This window comes from Lathyrus oleraceus, chromosome 7, assembly GCF_024323335.1.
Source record: "Lathyrus oleraceus cultivar Zhongwan6 chromosome 7, CAAS_Psat_ZW6_1.0, whole genome shotgun sequence".
Lineage (NCBI taxonomy): Eukaryota > Viridiplantae > Streptophyta > Magnoliopsida > Fabales > Fabaceae > Lathyrus > Lathyrus oleraceus.
In genome coordinates, this window is record NC_066585.1 from 200,072,996 (window position 1) to 200,096,547 (window position 23,552).

Here is a 23,552-nt window from a genome sequence, read left to right on the forward strand (position 1 = left end):
CCTTATATAACATAATAAATATGGGCTTTTCTTCTTGGATATGAGCTTTAATTTCGGCCAAAATTAATGCAGAATATGTTGGATATTATCTGTTCCGTAAATCTCTCCAAAAAGATATGATTTGTTTCAATTTAAATTCAAATTCAAATTCAAATCTTCATTTAAATATGAATCAATATTTGCCGAGCTGTCAAACAAATCACCTAATCATATTGCTAATCCAATTAACAATAAAATCTGATCCAATCTTAACAAGAAAATCGTCCAAAATGCAGTAACAATGTTATGTTGCGTAAGACCCAGATGTCATACCAACATGTTTTGACATCGCGTCCAGCATGTGTCCCTTCTACACTTCCATACAACTTAAGCAAGCTATATTAATCTTGGACACTTTTAACACTTCTCAATGTTGCTGTTTTGCAAAATGCAACCAATCCTAAAGGAATAACAATCTCACCCTTTGGCAAATTGTGGCAAAATAACTCTTCAAGCTATAAAACTTATTGTTAGACGAAGGCAACAATCTAGATGAGGGTGAATAGATCACAAGTGATTAAAAATTTTGTTTTGAAAATATTTACTATGGCAAGCGGAAGCAATTCTGGATCGACACTTGTCTATCCCAAACTATTATCGGAAGAATCAAATATGCGTTTAAATCGTAACGAAACATATACTAATGATGAGAAAGTAAATAAATATGTTTTACAAAATACATTTGAACTAAATCACACAATGATAATCAATTTCCAACGAAATAGAAAACGAAAATTGACAAAAAAAAATTATCGAACACTTCGTGTGCAAACAATTTATCAAACACTTCGTGTGCAATAAACACCAAGATTATTTCTCTGTGTTGATAGTATAAAAATCCAATTACAATTGTTTAGATTGCAATTGTCTTACAAAAATAGTTTGAGAAACTTCACCACAAACAAAAAATTTCAGTTAAATAAATTGCACACTAAATATATTATCAAACTATAAAGAGAGTAAGAGAGAGAGAAAGAGAGAGAGAGAGAGAGAGAGAGAGAGAGAGAGAGAGAAATATTTGTTTAGGCAGTTTCTCAATTGTCCTCACTATGGGTATGTCTTCCCCCCAATTCCAAATAGAATTGAGATATGTGTAATTAACCTTCGTAAGAGTTGTTTACAAGAGAAAAAGTAGAAGTCCACGCCCCTTAACCCTATGTTCGATGTTGATCCTAACTTCTTCTCTCCCCTTGATCTTAAGCAAGATCCAGTGACCCAAGATTTCCAAGTCGATCCTCCGGTTACCGCTACTCCTTTGACAAAACCCCCAAATTAATCCTTGATCTTAGAGGAAAACCCTAACTGGTTTTATAAAAAAACCCTAAAGAATACTCAACCCAATTATGATTACAACAATCCTAAATTGGACCTTATCAAACTATCCTAAATTGTTGAACGTATGAAGAAAAAAGTTGAAGATGAAGAGGAAATTCTTTGTATGTTCTTGGTATCGATATTTAAAAATGATGCATGAATGCATTTTTATATGTATGTGTGTATGTAAAAGAAATAACAAACAAAACAGATTTTTAGCAAAAATTACATATTTTGTAAAGTTTGAACCAATGCATATATTGACTCCAAACATGATGTATTGACTCCAAATTTGTATCAGTCAATACATATAGCTTGGGAGTCGCTACATAAAGCATGTGAGCTGCTACAAGTGAGGTAGAACCAATGGCATGTGTACTAGTAAAACTTTTGAGACTAAGCTATTGATTAACTTAACTCATAAAGCAAGATTCGCCATCATACTTTTATTGTTTACAAAGGAAAAGGGAAAAAGCACGAACAAAATCCGAAGAAGTTTTAAAACAAAACTAATAAAAATAGAACAACGGCCTGAGGGTTAGTTACGCAAAGGGAAGGTGTTAACGCCCTAAACATCCATGATACTCCATGAGAACCTCTTTGAAAATGTGTACATTTTGGTTTGGAAAGAGTGTGTTTGCAAAATATTGGAGAGATGGGAAAAATGTTTTTTATGATTTTTGGTGTTTGACAAGACCTTTGAAGTCTCATGCCTACATACCAACAAAGTGAAATAGAGGATCAAAACCTCGTAGTTCGTGGTAAAAATAGCAAAGGTTTGTTTTGATTCATTTTTTATGGAAAGACATTTTGTCATTTTAAGGAGAATACTCAACTAGTCATCCATAAGTATGAGAATTTTGCATCATTATGAGAAGGGCTCAAACTTGGATAAAGATAAAAAAGTATGACACTAGCTATCACAGATGGAAAACAATTATCAACAATACTATGGGGATAGGAGAATTATATCTCAACTATGGAAATGACTCATGTCTAAACTTTGAGAATCTTTTTAAAGAAAAAGTGCACAAAAGGCACAAGATAGTTTGAATGAGATATGCATTTTTTTAAGTCTTTTGAAATTGGTCTAAATGTGCTTAAGATGAATTAGCATTTATTAGGAAAAGGGTTTTGAAAATCACTTAACAAAAGTCAAGATTTATTGAGAAAGTGGTTCAAGTTTGAAATCAAGAATATTTTTGAAAAGAGGGAAAAAATTTAAAAACTAAAGAAAGGGGAGGAGAAGAAGAGACTATATAAAGTAAAATATAGGGAGGAAAGATCTAACCAAGAGATATCAAGCTTTATGACATTGGTCAAACAAGAATTCCCTCCTTTGGATCAAGCCTCAAACAAGTCAAATAAGCAAATAATAATCCATGTATCAGATGAAATCAGAATGACCAAATCAAGTCTTCAAAGGAAGTCCCAACTCAAAGGTATCTGATGAATTCCAAGGTATCAAGTCATAATTCCCAAGGCAAAGGTCAAGATCCTAAGTCTAAGTCCATAACTCCACAGTAATACCAAGGATAGTAACCACAAGTTCATGACTCAGGAGAACCAAGCTTCTTTTTAGGGTTTTGTTTATTAGTGTTTACTTTACAAGGATATAAAAGAAAAGTCCAAATGGACAAAGAACAAATGACATAATCACAAATAATATGACATGGAATGCTAAACATAAAGTATAAAGTAAATGGCATAAAATAAAGGAGCATAAAGTAAATGACTTTGAAGTAAAAGTTAATACAAGTAAAATGTTAGTAAATTAGTTTAGTAATCAAAATGAAAGATGGTTTGGTCATTTTTTGGAGAACACTCAACTATTCACTCACAAGCATGAAAACATGAACCTATACATCATTATGAGAATGACTCCAACTTGGATAAAAACCAATTAGTATGCCACTAGCTCTCACAAATGAAAAGGGAACAATATTTCCACACAATACCATGAGGAGTATGAGACTTACAATCTCATTTATAAAAATGCATTTGCTTTTGGGACAAATTTAGCGCTATGTTAAGCAATCATAATTGGACTTATGTAGAAGTCACAACTACCTGAGGCCGGTCAATAATAATGTTAGTGTTAATACATGCTAGAGAAATGATATGTAAATCATTCTCCTAAAGTCATGTCACACAAAAATAAAAAAAGGAAATGATCAAGCACAAAGGCTAGAAGGATGGTCCTTTACTTCAATCCACACTTCATGACACTTAGGACAAACTTGTGCATCAATCCAAAGTACCTTAAATGATCCATGATCAATTATGAGGTAGATTTGAAATGATGAAAGTTCATCAATCACCAATCCACGCATCATGAACAAGATGGACACAAGCCATCCAATTGATCAAACAGAAAAGAAAGAGATGAAGAAAAAGGAGACAAGAGAAGTTACACCCAAATTGGATCAATGGTTTGATCAAGTCATCATCAATATCAATCATCCATTTTGGTGGATTAAGCTTTTCACCCCATCAACATCCAAGACCCATTTAGTTTGATGAGACTCTTGATCCAAACCATTATCATCCAAGGCCAACAAAATTTCACAAAGGCCACACCAATATAAAATGCAATTAAATGAAATAAAAATGCACCAAAAATATTTTTAAATGAATTTTAAAATAAAAATAAAATGAAAAATTCATGAAGTCCTTCAGAATGCCAAATAAATGGCCAATAAAATTATGGAACTTTAGAAATAAAATAAGAAGCATGTAATAAATTTTTCAGAATTAAAAAATATAGAAAAATATTTTAAAACCAATTAAGAAAAAGGAGAAAAGAGAAAATTCATGAAAAATAGAAAATCAGTCAAATAAAATATAGAAAAATAAAAATCATATGAAGAAAAATAGAAGAGAATTTTAGAAATTATTTTGGGATTTTTTGGATGAAAAATGAAATTACTATGAATTTTAAAAGAAAAAGCAATTAAAAATAATAAAAGAAAAATAATAAAAATCAGAAAAAACACGAAGCATTGGATCACGCATCATTAATTGACGTGGAAGATCCAACACTCCTCAGGTTAGGATGCATAATGGAACACACTACAAGCAACACATAGAATCCAATTCAAATCCATCTAATCAGAATATTTCAAATGTCCAACGTGTTTGGCCAAACTCAGACGACCTGGAACACTCCGGTCATCTTCTCCGGTGAGCTCTCACCGGAGCTTCATCATTTGGTAAATCCAGAACACGAGACCACCACCATTGTGATCCTCTTCTCATTCCGAATTTAACATTATGCTCCAAATTCATTTATCTAAATCGAGCAAAGGGAATTTCAGAGAAGTTTCAGAAACAAGCAAGCCACGAAAAATTAAATTAAATGATAAACACGATCAATCAACACCAGATAAGTTAGGGGAAATCATCAGAGAGTGAAGGACTACATCGTGGTAACTTGTTTGAGTTCAAATGATGCTCAAAACTACCTTGTCTAGACGGTGATCAGAAGTTTGTGAAGCTTGATCTGGTTAGAGCACTTCAGAAGGTCTCAGAGCTTGGAAATTATCGTAAAAGTTCCAAAGGATGTCGAAGATGCTAATGGAATCAAGAATTTGGATTGAAACAAGTTGAAACTCAAAACAAGATAGTTGATTTTTTCTGGAAATTTTCAAGTTGCAGCATGGGTTTCTTGGCTCTTAAAATCTCGGAAATGAATTCAGTAAATTTCTCTATTTATAGGGAATGTGTTTGGATCCAAATACATGTATAATCATGTTGAATTCGTGCAAAACAAATTTGATCTGAATGTGTGAAAAGTGTAACTTGCAACTCATCAAAACTCAACAAAATGGTGCATTTCAAGAGTCAATTAACTTCTGGAGACTTGTTCAAACATGCTTAGGTCCAAAATACATGTTAATTTGGCTTGGAATTGAGATTAGTGAAGTTAAAAATTCAGGCAATGGTGATTTCTTCAGTTTCAAGTCACCATGTTCAACTCAATAGGGCATCCTACTCAGGAGGCTTTTTGATCCCATTCTTTTTGCAATGTGTTGACATCATAACAAAGATTAAAATGTACCAAGAAAGGTTTCATTTGGATGTTTTATAACAAATTTATTTCATGTTGAAGTTGGCACAAAAAACAGATCATATAACTTAGACAAATTCAAGTGTTCCATGGCTGAAAATGACTTGTAATGTCTCAATGAATTTCATGGCCTTCCAAGCATAATTTGACATTGATCCTTGAAGAAAACTTGTAGAGGGTATCCCATATGAAATTATGCAAAATTAATCAGCCTCAAATGTTGAAAATTGAAGAATTCATGACCTTTGAAAGTTGAGAAAAAGTCATTTGAAAATCGGTCAAATTTGACTAAGTCCACAAATGACCTATAATATCTCCAAACTTTTGATGATCCTTAAAGCATAATTGGATCTTGTAATGTAAAGAGACTTTGTAGAGGATGTTGAGAATAGTCATATGCAAAAAGAAGCATTCAAAAATGTTGAGAATTGAAGGAGTTATGCTTCTTGGAACCTTGACTTCAAAATGTTGACTTTTTGGTCAAACCTCTTAGCACAAGCTTGTGTACTTGGACTTTCCTTGCACTTCAAAGAACATGAGTGATCATATGAACTTAAAATAAAGTGTCCTTAATTGAATTTTGATTAAATTTCTCAAATCTTGAAGTTGCTTGTTGAAGAAGGCATGGAAATAAACACACAAACCTTTGACTTTCCTTGAGAAGTAAGCAATAAAACTTTGAGATGCTCTTGATTGAAAAACCCTACCTTGCAAAATAAACTTAAGGAGAATAAAACATATTTTTATATTTTGATTAATGGTTAGATAAGCAACTAATCATATAAACACAAAAGTAAAACACCAACAAAGAGGTGCTTGGTGATCCCTGCAAGAGGCAAACCCAAAGATGGATAGGGGGAAAGATCAAGATGTGACCTTGTTTGTGTGCAATGATGAAAATTATATGTGGAACCTTAGGGTTAAAAATTAGGGTATGACAACATGCTAAAATGCTTCATTTGGGATTGATACATAACACGGATGAGGCGCTACATACGAAGTATGTATTGACTCAAGCCTCCTATGTATAAATACAAGTGAGCCATAACTATTTTTTAAAAAACCTTTCAGCATGAGCCTCTACATAACGTGGATGAGCCACTACATATGGATTATGTATTGAATCAATGTTGTTGTGTCATACTACATAGAGGCCATAAATTATGTTTCAAAATTCTCCATTATGTATCGACTCATAGAAATCATGTATAGACTCATTCACGTGTTTTTCATGAAAAATCATACTTTCTACTTATAATGGCTTATCTAATATGATTTTAAATGTCCTATTATGATGATTCACATCTATACATAGACAATAATATCCAATGTACACAAAATAATTAATGTCCTAGTTTTGACATCATTCAAAACATATCTAAGAGAATAGAATAATGCACTCACACTTATTCAGACCAGAACAAGTGACAGTTAATAGAGCATACAATCAGCAGCCTTCCAAATATCAGAGATAAGCTCAACAACAAAAAATCAGTAGCATTCATCACAAAGACCACACAAAAATTCTCTAGAATCAATCAGACAGACATGCAATCATTCCGAACTTAGTCATGCATGACACTCAGTTAGCTCATAGTTAGTAACACACAATCCTACTAACTAACAATTATCAACATGCAATTATTCACATACTTAGTCACACATAGGACACACAGTTAGTATCTAACAACATGATATGAAAAAATATACTAACACAAAAGCTAACATCACAAAGGCCAAATGTCTTGCCCGATGCTGCAACGTATGAGCATAACATTAGCACTTACCATAGACGGTTAGTACTAAACAAATACATGTGTTACCTCAACAACACATACTACTCCCCTTTTTTCCCCATAATTTGGCAAAGGGTTAGTATATAAAATAACACATAGATATCAGTCATGGATAGGTTAGTATGTTAGCACATACACACCCAAAACATGAGTAGAACAACTATAACAACTAGAAAAACATCCAGAGATGCATAAACATTAGATTTATTTTATTGTAAAAAACTACAAAGAGGATATAAAGCATTTACAAATCCAAAAAATGCCCAAGTACAAGGGCCAGAACAGAAAAACTTGAAACATCCTTTAGACTACATCACTTGACCGACCACCTGACTTCAGGAAGGTAACATAGTCATCATCAACCTCTGATTCAGATTCATGAGTTTGAACATGCCGCTTTTTAATAGCTCCATCTTGGTGACATACTTCTTACCAATTGTAGATACTTCAATAGACGATGCACATTGAGCATTCTGTCCATTTGCAGAGGAGGTGGAACCAATACTCTTGTTCTTCCTTTCTTCAGCCTCAGTTCCTTTGTTAGTGTAACACCCTTCTACCCAAGCGACATATTTAAATAGATTATCAGAGTACAACATGTAGAAGAGTTTACATTTCTTACAACATAACAATTATCGCATCGCAACATAAAACATATTATTTATTTTATTAAAACTTCGCAGCGGACAACAACATTAATATTATCACTCATCATATAACAATTCATAATAATGGTTCAACATTATCTCAACAAAACATCTCAACATGTTAGTCATCATAAACAACGTAAATAATAATCAATTATCTATCGGATCCCATAACCCCGGTGTCACATGACCAGAGCATTTGACTCGACTCTGTAGAATAACTCTACACTTATTCTTCAAACCTCAACAATAGCTACTCCTCTTTATCTGCACATTGCTCATCATAGATGAACATAAACACATGCAGAAGGGGTGAGAATTACATTATTAAATAATAATATAACGACAGAAATATAAACATAATTATATTTCACATATGCCAACACAGCTCATCATAATCATCATAATCAACATATTCATGAACATCAACAAAACAACATATCAAATGCAATGCACATACCCATGCATGACTCAACACGACTCGGTATACCCATTTTGTGACCAACTACAGGATCACCACTCCCAGATTCATCACCATAGAATCCGAGTTCCCCGCAAGGAACCAAGCCTCTCAACAAGCCCGGAGTCAACAACATCATTGGAACTCAGTCCGTTCATCACTAGGCATCGGCCTTTCATGAATGCATGCACACCAAGCATGCATCATAATCAACATAGCAACAACAGCATCATATAGTCATGTTATCATCATCATTAACACATTCTATCACAAAAGCATATCACATCATGCCACATAATCAAACACAGTATTATCACACTCTACTAATATCTATACCACTCAAAGCAACGGGAAATGATCCCTCATATACCATGCATCAGCTAAGTTACCTCGCTCAGCCTAAACAACCAAAACTGCACAACAACAGTCCAGGAAAGACCACAATTCTGCCCATACGCGTATTGCCTATGCCCATACGCGTATTGCCCACGCCTGACCAATTCCATACGCGTATTGCCATGTCCATACGCGTATGCTACGCGTATCACATTCCCATACGCGTACCAACAGAGACCAAAACACGTTCAAAACATCATCTTCCTCATCCATACGCGTATTGCCTAGTGCCATACGCGTACCAGCAATCTCATACGCGTATTGCCTAGTGCCATACGCGTATGACCAGAAACCAGATTTCCAGATCTGCAATGGCTTTTTCTGCTACGAGATCTATCCAAATTCATCCTTCCACAGTCCAAATTTCACACAAAATCATTCATATCATCTAATACAAATAGTCCCCTATTCGATTTCACAAATCCTAACATCATTGCATATAATTTCTACGAATTCCTTCGATTAAAATCCCCATTTTCGTTCATCCAATATTTCACCATTTTCAGCATATTATTGTTTAATAAGGTTCAGACCCCTTACCTCTTTGGATTGAAGGAAGCTCTGAGCAATCTTTGGCCTTTTCCTCTTCCTTCTCTTTCTCTTCAGCGTTTCTCCCCCTTCTCTGACTCTGAGGCAAAACACGTGAAAACCACCTGAGTCCTCACTTTGGCCTCTTTTATCCAATTTCCACTTTTACCCTTCCACTCTTCATATTCCATTTATTTTATTTATTTAATTATTATTAAAATAAATAACATCTATAATAATAATAAAAATAATCCAATAATTCAACTTTATTTAATTAAATTAATAAAATAATATTAACTCAATTAAATAATTCTCTTATTTTAATCGGGGTGTTACAACTCTCCCCCACTAAAAGAGTTTTCGTCCTCGAAAACATACCTCAAGCAAATAGAGCCAGATACGACTCCTTCATCTGATCTTCACGCTCCCAAGTCAAGCTCTCACCAGCTGGACCTCCCCAAACAACTTTCACTAGAGCAATCTTCTTACCTCTCAGGGTCTTCTCTTCTCGGTCATCTATCCGAATTGGCAACACCTCAACGGTCAAATTATCCCTCACCTGGATATCATCCAACTGAACAACATGCGAAGGATCCGCAATATATTTTCTCAACTGAGATACGTGAAACACATCATGCAGATTAGAAAGCGACGGCGGTAAAGCTATCCGATACGCCACTTCCCCAACCCTCTTCAAAATCTGATACGGACCCACAAACCTCGGAGTAAGCTTTTTAGACTTTAAAGCTCTACCCACACCTGTCGTCGGAGTAACTCTCAAGAACACATGATCTCCCTCTTGGAACTCAAGTGCCTTTCTCCTGTTATCATGATAACTCTTCTGACGACTCTGAGAAATCTTCATTTTCTCCTGAATCATCTTAACCTTTTCAGTCGTCTGCTGCACAATCTCAGGTCCGAGTACAACACTCTCACCTGATTCATACCAACACAATGGAGTTCTACACCTCCTACCATACAATGCTTCATATGGAGCCATACCGATACTAGCATGAAAACTATTATTATAAGTAAACTCCACCAACGGCAAATAACTATCCCAAGAACCACTCTGCTCCAACACACAAGCTCTCAACAAATCCTCCAAGGATTGGATAGTTCTTTCAGTCTGACCATCAGTCTGAGGATGATAAGCTGAACTCAACCTCAACTTAGTCCCCAACGCTTTCTGCAAACTTTCCCAAAATCTAGAAGTAGATCTGGGATCTCTATCAGACACAATACTGGATGGAATACCATGCAGCCTCACTATCCCCTCAATATACAACTCTGCCAACTTCTCTAAAGAGTGATTAATCTTCATCGGCAAGAAATGCGCCGACTTAGTCAATCGATCCACAATAACCCAAATAGAATCATTACCTTTCATCGTCCTCGGCAATCCCGTCACAAAATCCATGGAAATGCTATCCCACTTCCATTCAGGAATCTTCAAAGGTTGCATCATACCTGCCGGTTTCTGATGTTCAATCTTTGACTTCTGACAAGTCAAACAGGCATACACAAACTTAGCAACATCTCTTTTCATACCAGCCCACCAAAACAACTTCTTCAAATCTTGATACATTTTAGTTGCACCTGGATGGATACTCAATCCACTCCTATGGCCCTCTTCAAGAATACTCTTTTTCAATTCAGACACCTCAGGAACACAAACTCTACCTTTAAATCGCAGTATGCCATTCTCATCAATCTCAAAATTACCACCATTACCCTGGTTAACCATAGTAATATGATCAACTAGAGCGACGTCAACTTGCTGACCATTCCGAATATCTTCTAGAATTCCACTAGTCAACTTCAGTATACCCAACTTTACACTATCAGCGGAAACTTCACAACCCAAACTCATATCACGGAACTGTTCAATTAACTCAAGCTCCCGAACCATCATCATAGACATATGTAGAGACTTTCTACTCAGCGCATCTGCAACTACATTAGCCTTACCGGGATGATAACTCAATTCGAAGTCAAAATCCTTCAGTAATTCTAACCACCTTCTCTGCCTCATATTTAACTCTTTCTGATCAAACAGATACTTCAGACTCTTGTGATCACTGAACACTTCGAATCTGGAACCATACAGATAATGCCTCCACATTTTCAACACAAATACAACAGCTGCAAGTTCTAGATCATGCGTAGGATAATTCCTCTCATGAACTTTCAACTGTCTAGAAGCATAAGCTACAACTTTCCCATTCTGCATCAAAACACCACCAAGACCCATCAAAGAAGCATCACAATAAACAACGAAGGACTCACCAGGATTAGGCAAGATCAACACTGGAGCACTGGTCAACCGCCTCTTCAACTCAACAAAACTCGCTTCACAAGCTGCATCCCACACATACACTTGACCCTTCTTAGTCAACTGCGTCAACGGCAATGCCAACTTAGAGAAGCCTTCAATAAATCTGCGATAATAACCAGCTAACCCCAGAAAACTGCGTATCTCAGTAGCAGACTTCGGAGTCTCCCACTGTAATACAGCATCAACTTTAGCAGGATCAACAGAAATCCCACCACTCGAAATCACATGGCCAAGGAAACTCACTTCCTTCAACCAGAACTCACATTTAGATAACTTTGCATATAATTTCTTTTCTCTTAACACCTGCAAAACAATTCTCAGATGTCCTGCATGCTCTTCTTCCGTCTTAGAATATATCAATATATCATCTATGAACACCACAACAAAATTATCAAGGTACGGATGAAATATACGATTCATATATTCCATAAACACACCTGGAGCATTAGATACACCGAACGGCATCACAGTGTATTCATAATGACCATACCTCGTACGGAAAGCAGTCTTCGCAATATCATCTGACTTCACTCGGATCTGATGATAACCCGACCGCAAATCAATCTTACTGAAAACATGAGCTCCAACCAACTGGTCCATCAAATCATCAATCCTCGGCAATGGATATCGATTCTTGATAGTCACCTTATTCAACTGCCGATAATCGACACACAACCTCATCGTACCTTCTTTCTTCTTCACTAACAATACTGGTGCACCCCAAGGAGAAACACTTGGACGCACAAACTTCTTCTCAAGCAATTCTTCAAGTTGCTTCTTCAATTCAACTAATTCAGTTGCCGACATTCTATAAGGAGACATCGACACTGGACTCGTACCTGGTACTAAGTCAATGGCAAATTCGACTTCACGTTCTGGAGGTAATTCACTTACATCCTCCGGAAACACATCCTGAAATTCACAGACAACAGGCAAATCTACACTCACCACTTTCTTATCCGCTTGCAGAGACGCAAATAAAGCGAATATCTGAGCTTCATCTTTCACAAAATCCCCCACCTGCTTAGCAGATAGAAATCTTGCCTCATCATTCTCACCAATTTCAGAAAATCGCACCGTCTTCCTATAGCAGTTGATAAACACGCCATAGAATTCTAGCCAATTCATTCCCAGGATAATATCGATTTGGTGCAAGGGTAAGCACACCAAATCAATCACGAACTCTCTCTCAAAGATCGTCAAATGACAACCTCGACAGACAACAGAAGTCTTCACAGAACCATTAGCAGGAGTATCTATCACCATACTTCCGCCTAGGGACGACATAATCACACCAATCCTGGTCGCACACTCATACGAAATAAACGAATGAGTAGCACCAGTGTCAACAATAGCAAGCAATTCAACATTATTAATCAAGCAAGTACCTTTAATCAGATTATCTTCTTTAGGAGCTTCGGTCCCACTCAGAGCAAACACCCTACCAGTAGTATGAGCTGCAGTAGCCGCCTTCTTCGGTTTCGAGCACTGCGAACTGATATGGCCTTTCTCGCCACAATTAAAACATGTCGGACCAGCATCCTTACATTCAGTAACTCTATGTCCAGCCTGACCGCATCGGAAACATCTCAGCACTTTCTTGGCACAGCTATCAGCACGGTGGCCTGGCTCGCCGCACTTGAAACATTTACCAGCTATGGGAGATCCTCCCCCACTTGACTTCTCCTCATCTACCACTTTCTGCTTACCTTTACCATTCGGAGATGCATAAGGACTACCACGATCCTTATTCTTCTTCTCACTAAGACTCTTGTAGTGAGCAGTCCTAGCCTTGCTATCTTCATCAAATATCCTGCACTTGTTAACCAGTGTAGGAAACCTACGAATCTCCTGGTAACCAATGCCTTGTTTGATCTCGGGACGTAACCCGTTCTCAAACTTGACACACTTGGATTCCTCAGCATCAGCATTATTATAATGAGGACAATACTGCACCAGCTCCTCAAACTTCGAAGCGTAATCAGCAACAGACATGTTACCCTGCTTCAGTCCCAGAAATTCCATCTCCTTCTTACATCGCACATCAGCAGGAAAATATTTCTCCAGAAAGGCCGTCTTGAACCTTTCCCAAGTCATCTCAGCACCTGGTACTACAATTCTCTGGCGAGTGTTATCCCACCAGTTGTCAGCCTCTTCAGATAACATATGCGTACCAAACTGCACCTTCTGTGCTTCAGTACACGTCATCACCCGGAAAATCTTCTCAATTTCCTTCAGCCAAATCTGAGCACCATCTGGATCATAGCGCCCTTTGAATGTAGGAGGGTTATTCTTCAGAAACCTTCCCAAATTCCTAAACTCGTCGACCGGCGGATTCTGCTGCGCCTGCATAGCCTGCGCCATAGCAGCCAAAGCCTCAGCAATCGCACGGTCATTTTCTCCAGCCATACTCTGCACAACACAACCACCACCGTTAAATATCGACAGTGTCATTTACACTAATCGACCAACAGGGAAAACATCACATTATGACTCGACTGGACTGACCATGCTCTGATACCACTAATGTAACACCCTTCTACCCAAGCGACATATTTAAATAGATTATCAGAGTACAACATGTAGAAGAGTTTACATTTCTTACAACATAACAATTATCGCATCGCAACATAAAACATATTATTTATTTTATTAAAACTTCGCAGCGGACAACAACATTAATATTATCACTCATCATATAACAATTCATAATAATGGTTCAACATTATCTCAACAAAACATCTCAACATGTTAGTCATCATAAACAACGTAAATAATAATCAATTATCTATCGGATCCCATAACCCCGGTGTCACATGACCAGAGCATTTGACTCGACTCTGTAGAATAACTCTACACTTATTCTTCAAACCTCAACAATAGCTACTCCTCTTTATCTGCACATTGCTCATCATAGATGAACATAAACACATGCAGAAGGGGTGAGAATTACATTATTAAATAATAATATAACGACAGAAATATAAACATAATTATATTTCACATATGCCAACACAGCTCATCATAATCATCATAATCAACATATTCATGAACATCAACAAAACAACATATCAAATGCAATGCACATACCCATGCATGACTCAACACGACTCGGTATACCCATTTTGTGACCAACTACAGGATCACCACTCCCAGATTCATCACCATAGAATCCGAGTTCCCCGCAAGGAACCAAGCCTCTCAACAAGCCCGGAGTCAACAACATCATTGGAACTCAGTCCGTTCATCACTAGGCATCGGCCTTTCATGAATGCATGCACACCAAGCATGCATCATAATCAACATAGCAACAACAGCATCATATAGTCATGTTATCATCATCATTAACACATTCTATCACAAAAGCATATCACATCATGCCACATAATCAAACACAGTATTATCACACTCTACTAATATCTATACCACTCAAAGCAACGGGAAATGATCCCTCATATACCATGCATCAGCTAAGTTACCTCGCTCAGCCTAAACAACCAAAACTGCACAACAACAGTCCAGGAAAGACCACAATTCTGCCCATACGCGTATTGCCTATGCCCATACGCGTATTGCCCACGCCTGACCAATTCCATACGCGTATTGCCATGTCCATACGCGTATGCTACGCGTATCACATTCCCATACGCGTACCAACAGAGACCAAAACACGTTCAAAACATCATCTTCCTCATCCATACGCGTATTGCCTAGTGCCATACGCGTACCAGCAATCTCATACGCGTATTGCCTAGTGCCATACGCGTATGACCAGAAACCAGATTTCCAGATCTGCAATGGCTTTTTCTGCTACGAGATCTATCCAAATTCATCCTTCCACAGTCCAAATTTCACACAAAATCATTCATATCATCTAATACAAATAGTCCCCTATTCGATTTCACAAATCCTAACATCATTGCATATAATTTCTACGAATTCCTTCGATTAAAATCCCCATTTTCGTTCATCCAATATTTCACCATTTTCAGCATATTATTGTTTAATAAGGTTCAGACCCCTTACCTCTTTGGATTGAAGGAAGCTCTGAGCAATCTTTGGCCTTTTCCTCTTCCTTCTCTTTCTCTTCAGCGTTTCTCCCCCTTCTCTGACTCTGAGGCAAAACACGTGAAAACCACCTGAGTCCTCACTTTGGCCTCTTTTATCCAATTTCCACTTTTACCCTTCCACTCTTCATATTCCATTTATTTTATTTATTTAATTATTATTAAAATAAATAACATCTATAATAATAATAAAAATAATCCAATAATTCAACTTTATTTAATTAAATTAATAAAATAATATTAACTCAATTAAATAATTCTCTTATTTTAATCGGGGTGTTACAGTTAGAGTATTTCTTATTTGAAGCTTCAGGTCGCTGACTCATGATGATCAACACACACACTTTGAAGATGCAAGATATGGATATGAGAATTTGTCTCTTGCTTGTATCGGTAGTCCAGATAAAGGGAGTGTTTTGAAAAGAACGATTCACCCTGAATATGCGTCCATCATGGAGAATAGGAGAGAGATATTGATTTGGTCTCCTTGCACATTTCTTAATCTTTGATTACTATAGGCTCTCTAATATCCTTTACCACTCTTAGGATTTATTTTGCTTCTTTGTTCCCGATCTGCCAAGATGTATCACCTTATCCTAAAGACATGGAAGTACTTGACATTTGGCTTTCTCCCTTTCCACACTCATATTGAGTTTCTTTATTCTAAGATATGATGGTCACTCTATTATGTATGTGGCAGGCTGTGTTTAATGCTTCAGCCCATAAATAGTAAGAAAGTTTCTTGGCATATAACATAACTCTGTCAGACTCTTGAAGAATTCTATTCTTCCTTTCCACCAACCCATTTTTGCTAAGGAGTGATAGGATATGAGATTTCATGACCAATACCTTCTGAAGCACGGTACTCAGAGAACTTAGAATTTTCAAAATATGTCCCATGGTCACTTTTGATTTTCACTATCCCAGTCCCTTTTTCTCTTTGAAGAAGTTGTCATATTTCTTTGAACACCTCAAATGTGTCCGATTTTTCTCTAATGAACTTTTACCAAGTAAACCTTGAGTAGTCATCAACATACACAAAGACATATATTTTCTCTCATAGACATTTTACTTGCATATGCCCCATTAAGTCCACATGCAATAGTTCAAGAAACTTTGTGGTGGAAAGACGCTGGAGCTTCTTGTGGGGCATCTTGGTTTGTATTTGCCTATTTTGCACTCTCCACATACTTTACAATCTTCAATCTTGAGTTTAGGAAATACCTTTATAGCTTTTTCATTAACAATCTTCTTCATGCTCTTGAGATTGAGGTGACCAAGATTTTGATGCCACAACTTGGTCTCAATAACTTTTGTCATCAGGCAAGTTTAGAGATCTTTTCTGCTCAGAGCTATCCACAAATAGAAATTATACTTAGAACTTGAGTCTTTCATAACCACGCTTGATCTTGGCTAGAAACAACACATTATTACTTGTTGAAGCTTACATTAAGACCTTGATCACAAAGTTAACTTATACTGATCAAGTTGACAACCATAACTTCTACCAACAACACTTTCTCAAGGCTAGGAAGAAAGGTGTCGCGCTACAAAAAAAATACCTGAGCGCATCACACGCTCGAAGATACAACAGAGTCGCCACTGAACTTTATTTATTCCTGGAGGAAAGGGAAAATTTCGATGAAACCTAGGGGAAGAGAAACGAGTAAGAAAGTCGATTATGCTAGGGGAAGGTATTAACACCCCTCACATCTGTTGTATTTAACATGAACCATTTTGATTATTTTTTTCTCGAATAAGTGTTATTATCTAAAGGTTACTTATGAATGATAAAAGGGGACAAATGAGTTTATTAATTAGTGTGCTCGCCAAGGATTCGAACCCTCGTGCCTACGTATTCTCATAATGCAATGAGAAAATCAGAGCTTCACAACTCATGGTAGAAAATACGGATGTGTTGGTTGATTTTAGGGAACAGTTATAATTGTATCCTAGAAATGTGTAGACATTAGCTGATTTGATCCTCATTTGGAATGTCAGAGCTTTTAGTCTGACTGCTAAGGAACGAATTATAAAAGTTCTTTTCTGAAAAGAAGGAAAAGTTGTTTTGCAAAAGATTTGTGTCAAAAGGAAAAGAAAGAGTTGCTTGAACTGAATTAACAGAGAAAATAGCTTGCTTGAATTGAGAGTGTTCTGAAATGGGAAAGGTGTTGGGAAGTGAGAAAGGCGTTTGTGAATGTGGGATGACAATATTGTTTGGATCATTATGTGTTGTTTGAACCCATAAGGTAGGTATCTTTGAATCAAAAGGTGTGACGGTAACCAATAAATGGATGACAAGTATTAGGCCACAAGCTAGGTACGACCGACAACCCAAGTACTTGAGAAATGGTGTGTACAATTACGTACGCCTATCCTTTCTCATCCGTTTTATTATGAAAATATTCTAAAAATAACTTGACGTTGGATCAGGTGTTTGAGGTTTGAATATGAAAATGTGTGAATTAAATGGAAGAGGTACTTGACGTTGGATCAAGCACATGCGTTGCATTCAATTAAAATTGATTTGGAAAAACACTTAATGTTGGATCAAGTTTTATTTTTATTATTTTGAAAAAGGTTTTTTAGATTGCTTTTGATTATTTCTAAGATAATGAACAAGTGAGGAAAACGGTAAAGCGGAAAACGATAGAATTGTTACACTTTCATGGGAATTGAGAATATTTTACCTAAATGGGGGATAATCATACACCATGCCAAACTTAAATCATGTATATACGAATCATTCAAACGATGATAAGAAGTCAAACAACATTCCCAACCATGGTCCATGCACGCAATCAAAAGCAAAGACAAAGGAAATAAATTTTAACGAAGTCTAATTAAAAAATAAATTCCAAAACTAAACATGATTAATTGCTAATTAAAGCCTATTATTAACATGTGTATTAGTTTCTAATTAATTTTAAAAGCTAAGGATTAACTTCTAAACCAAGGAGTATTATCAATTAAAAAAAAGGAGTATTATCAATTAAAAAACCTTAAAGTGAAAGTTGTTTTAAAGTGAATGATTACTTAAATTCTAATAAAAACCTAAGTGTGTTATCATTTTTTTATTTAATTTCCAGTATTTTAAAAGGGGTGAAAAAAAATAAAAGCCTAAAAATCTAAGTATTATCATTATTATCAAAATGTATTCTATGCACTTTCTCATGTGCTACAAAAGAAATAAAAGAAACAAATAATAATCAAGTAAAATAAACAAAAGCACCACCTTGCCGGAAAAAATGCTCCGCCGCGGCGGAGGCGGCGGAGCGGCTCAGCTCACCCTCAAATGCAAATCAATAGACTCATGTCCATCTCCTTTTTCCATTTCCCTCAACAATTTCAACAAAAACTTAAAGCATTCTTCGAACTGAACCAAAAGGCTTAAGAACCCTAAATTCAAGAATTGAAATTAAATCGAAACGGAGGGGAATCAAGCGACTCCCCTAGAGGACTTTGATTCCCCTCAACAAGAGCTACATGATAGTGAAGAAATTTGAGACGAACGGAGCAAGAACAACCAACCTTCAAGGCAGAGGTCGATGTGGAAACTGTCGTATCTTGAAGCTGATGAAGACGACAGAAATCAGAGGTAAGAAACTCGAACTTTCAACCTTCTTCTACTACCCTGAGCTTCTTTTTCTTCTTCTCCAAATTCTTAGTCTGTAGGAATTTGTCCCTTCTTTTCTGTTGTCTTGCTTGCTTTATGATATTGTGGTTGAGAGTGGTGAGCATGAGAATTCAGAGGGAGAGTTCAGATAGAGTGAACATTTTGTGATGGATTGTGTAATGATTGCAAAAAATCCTTGAATCCCCCTTTTTGTGAATGATGAGAGTTGAATTTTATAGAAGTTTGAAACGTAACTGAAATGGGCAATTCGGGTAGCTCCGTTAGGGTAGTTCACTCTGTTAAATTTCCCAAGGGAAAAACAGTTAGAAGGATAACTCTGTTAGATTCTGTTGAGTTCTGTTAATCCTATTTGAATTAGTTAGCCGTGATGAAAGTCAGTTGTTGTAGTGTAAAAAAAAAAGGACTGCTAGTGTTGGATTTGAATGTGAAGTTAGAAGTTGAGTTAGTGTATGTTATAGTTTGTTAAAATGGAATGGGAATTGGAATTGATTTCAACATAATACAATTAGTGGTAATGTTAGAATGAAATGTTAGTGAGTTAGAATAGAGTTAGGTTATGTTAACTTGTTGTTAGTAGTTAGTTAGTTGATGTTAACTTCAGTTAATGCTCTGCAGTTATATTGAATTTGGTTAGTAAGTTAGTTGATGCAAAAAACTGTTCGGAAATTAGTTACAGTTAGTGATTAGTTAGTCTGTTAGAAACTGTTGGTGTAGTTAAGAGTTGAATTCAGTATTATGTGTGAGTTCAATTAGGTGAATATGGATATTTAGTTATTGAATTATGTAATTGACAGTTAGATTGTTGTGTTAGTTTGAAGTTGAGCTTATAATACGATGATGGAATGTGGTGGTCGATTTCAAAATCAACAGAAATTAAATGGATGATTGCTATGCCATGATTCTTTGAACTATATTAAATGCTTAGCCTAACACTGTTATGCCGATGCTATCAATTAAGAATCAAATAGCAACTGTTATATGAAATGTTAGATTAGCTATAGTTAGTTTGGTTGATGTTTAGAACAGTTAGAATTTGTTAAGTGAAGAAGTTAGTCTTGTTTTAATCAGTTAGTCAATGGGATACTACTATATGTTGTTGCATTAGCTCATGTTTTGAATCAATTGTTATGTGATTTGGAAGTGTTTCAGACTGGTGCTGCAGTGAATTGGTTTAATGTTGAACCTTAGTTGCGATGTTGGGCTGAACCAAATGCAATTTGAAGCCAAACTGAATGTTAATTGATTAACCAAATGCTTCACCATTTGAGTGGTTTGAATTATTACTTCAGTTGTTGTTAGAAAATGAAGTAAAGTATTGGCTTTCAATTAGGGAAAGAATTTGGCTACCATGGTTTGAATTGTTGGAAATAAATGAAAGTAGTTTGGCTTGTTTGGTTATTGACATCAAAAAACTATTAGGAAGTTAGTATGTTAGTTTATGACTATGAAGTGTAAATTGGTTACGAATTGAATGTTGAATGGAACCTGTTAAATTTTGATTATTGAACTGTTATAGAAATGGTGAAATACTTGGATAGAAGCTAATATGAAATGATAGTTGTTTTCTTTGCTGGATTTATTGTTGTGATGGTGAGTTGTTAGGGCTTGGTCATCATGAAATGAATATGTTGAAATGATGCTTGAACTGGTTTATAATGCCCTTAGATACATGTATGCATGATTGGATAAATATGGTGTGTGTATGGATTATATAATGAATGTGTATATGCTGATTATATACATGTGTTTGTTGCAGGACTTGTGCATATGGGATGGCTTGGTAATGCATTTTGGACAATAGAGAAGCTTAGCACACCGTGGCCCATCAAGATGGGAGTTTTGGACAACACCAAGAATTGTGAAGAAATTTGGAGAATTAAAAAGATAGTATGTTTTATAAATGAAGGGAAAAGTAGGATAAGGTTCAAGATAGTTTGTTGACTTTGGTCAACTGTTTGACCAAAAAGACAAAAGTTGACCAAAAGTCAACTCTAGGAAAAATGTGTATTTTTTGTGTAATCTTGATTTTTGACTATGTGTAATGCACATGAATATTTTTGAAATAAAAAGGCCTTCTTGAAATGAAAGATGAACTTTCCATCAAAATTGAATTTGAATATGTAAACTTGAATCTTGCAATTTGATCTTGTATGGACATGAATCTCGACTCTTGAATGAACCACAATGCTTGGCCTTGAATCCATACAAAACAAATAATGGACTAGGGTAATGAACAAACACATAAGATATTTAACCAATCAAAGTCAATCTTTCATGGTTGTCCAATGTGATACTTGCAATCCATAATCAAGTCCAGTGCCATGGTGCAATCAAGAATTAGGGCTCCATGATCAAATCCAATACCATGATGGAAACCACATGACCCACATGTGCCAAATACAAAGAATTAGGGTTCCACTAGCATTGATCCATAAAGAATGAACCAAACATCACTGTTGTGCAAAAATAGTCAAGACATAGGATAAGCTTGATCCACTATCTATGTATCATAAATATTAAGACTCTTGAATCAATGATGCTTATTTAAAAATATAGTTGTAAATGAATGTGTTATGATGGATGATTATGGCGTGTGAATATGTAGATATAATGAGCAATAAGCCAGACAAAATTGAAAAAAATAGGGCAAATTTTGGGGTATGACAATAAGGATACACTAGTTTGCATATGCCTTTGATTCTACCTTTTACATCATCACAAAAAGTAACATAGCCGTTTGAGTAAGGTTTTAAATCTTCAAGATAAGACTTTTCCCCTGTTATATGTTTGGAACATTCACTATCAAAGTACCAATCTTCTCTAAAAGACACTATAAGGGAAGTATGAGTTATGAGATTTGTGACTTCCACTTTGGATTTCCACACCTTATTTGTTTTAATTGTCTTTTCTTTCCTTTTGAGCCATGGTTGACTATGAGGTTGGGGATAGCCATACAATTTGTAACAATTAGGCCTTATGTACCAATATTTACCACAATGATGACATTTTCTATTATAGCTCTTGTAACTCTTATGACGAGGATGTGCATGTCGATCACAATACTGGAACATGTGGCACTTCTTGTTAATAAGGTTGTAGTTAAACCATATTACTACTAGAATTCTTGACTTTTTTTCTTCTATATGGATTTCTTCTAACAATTTAGCATTGGTGTTCAACCATAACTTCTTCCCATCTTCCACAATTTCTTCTAACATGTCAGAACCTTTATTAAATATCTCACCAGTTTTTGTGGTGTCCTCAAGTTTGGATGTTAACACTGAAATTTCCTCTTCCTGACCTGTGATTGTAGTAGTAAGTTGCTATTTATCTTTACAAAGAACACTTATTTTTTTATTTTGTCTCTCTATTTCAATGCGGGATTCTTCCCACTTGGTGATCAAAAGCCTAAATGAAGCAGCAATCTCTTCATCAGATAAGTTATCATCACTGGACTCACCCTTAACATCATGCTTACAAATATACGCCATTACTTTGTTGGCATTTTCTTCATCACTATCATTTTTAGATTCATACCAAGTGATTGACAATCCCAGCTCATGTTTCTTCAAGAAGGTAGGACATTCAGTTTTAAAGTGACTGTACCTTTCACACTCAAAGCATTGAATCCCTTTGCATGTGCTCTGGGAACTGATGTCATACCCTTTGTCTTTGACATTTGTCCTCCACTTCCTGTCTAGGTTCTTCAAGGAGTTGTTGAACTTTTTCCTAAGAAGAGATATAACATATGATAGACTTTCTTCTTTATCACTATGATTTCCTTCAGTATTGGAGACAAAGGTTATGCCTTTGTTATTCTTCTCTGATCTATCTTTAATACTTCTCAAGTTCTAATCTTCTTTAATATCATTTACTTTTATATCAAACCTCTTAGCAAATGATCTGAGAATTTTTTTGGAAAGCTTTTCTTCAGTTATCTTTTCACCTAAGGCAAAAAGGTGTTGGAAATATCACACAATATGATGCGGAATTCAAAGATTGATTCTTCTCCATTCATCCTCAGATTCTAAAACTTAGTGGTAAGTAGTTGCAACCTTGACATACGAACTTTGGATGTGCCTTCATGTGAAATTTTGAGAATCTCCCAAACTTTTTTAGCTTCTGAACATGTTTTGATCAACCTGAACATATTTTCTTTTCCATACCATTGAAGATAACACTAAAATCCTTGGAGTTTCCAAGAGCTTCCTCATCTTCAATATCAGTCAATTCAACTTCTACTTTCAAGCTAGTAGTTCCA

At 35.9% G+C, this 23,552-nt stretch overlaps 2 long non-coding RNA genes across 2 annotated transcripts; one reads left to right on the forward strand and one right to left on the reverse strand.

Annotated features, from left to right (window-relative positions):
• Nucleotides 1-18,960: 18,960 nt before the first annotated feature.
• LOC127108080 (uncharacterized) lies at nt 18,961-19,781 on the reverse strand. Its single transcript, XR_007795954.1, has 2 exons — nt 19,186-19,781; nt 18,961-19,030 (listed from the first exon to the last, which is right to left on the reverse strand). It is a non-coding gene; the product is annotated as an uncharacterized LOC127108080 (long non-coding RNA).
• Nucleotides 19,029-21,397, forward strand: LOC127108079 (uncharacterized). Its single transcript, XR_007795953.1, has 2 exons — nt 19,029-19,252; nt 21,048-21,397. It is a non-coding gene; the product is annotated as an uncharacterized LOC127108079 (long non-coding RNA).
• The last annotated feature ends 2,155 nt before the right edge of the window (nt 21,398-23,552 follow it).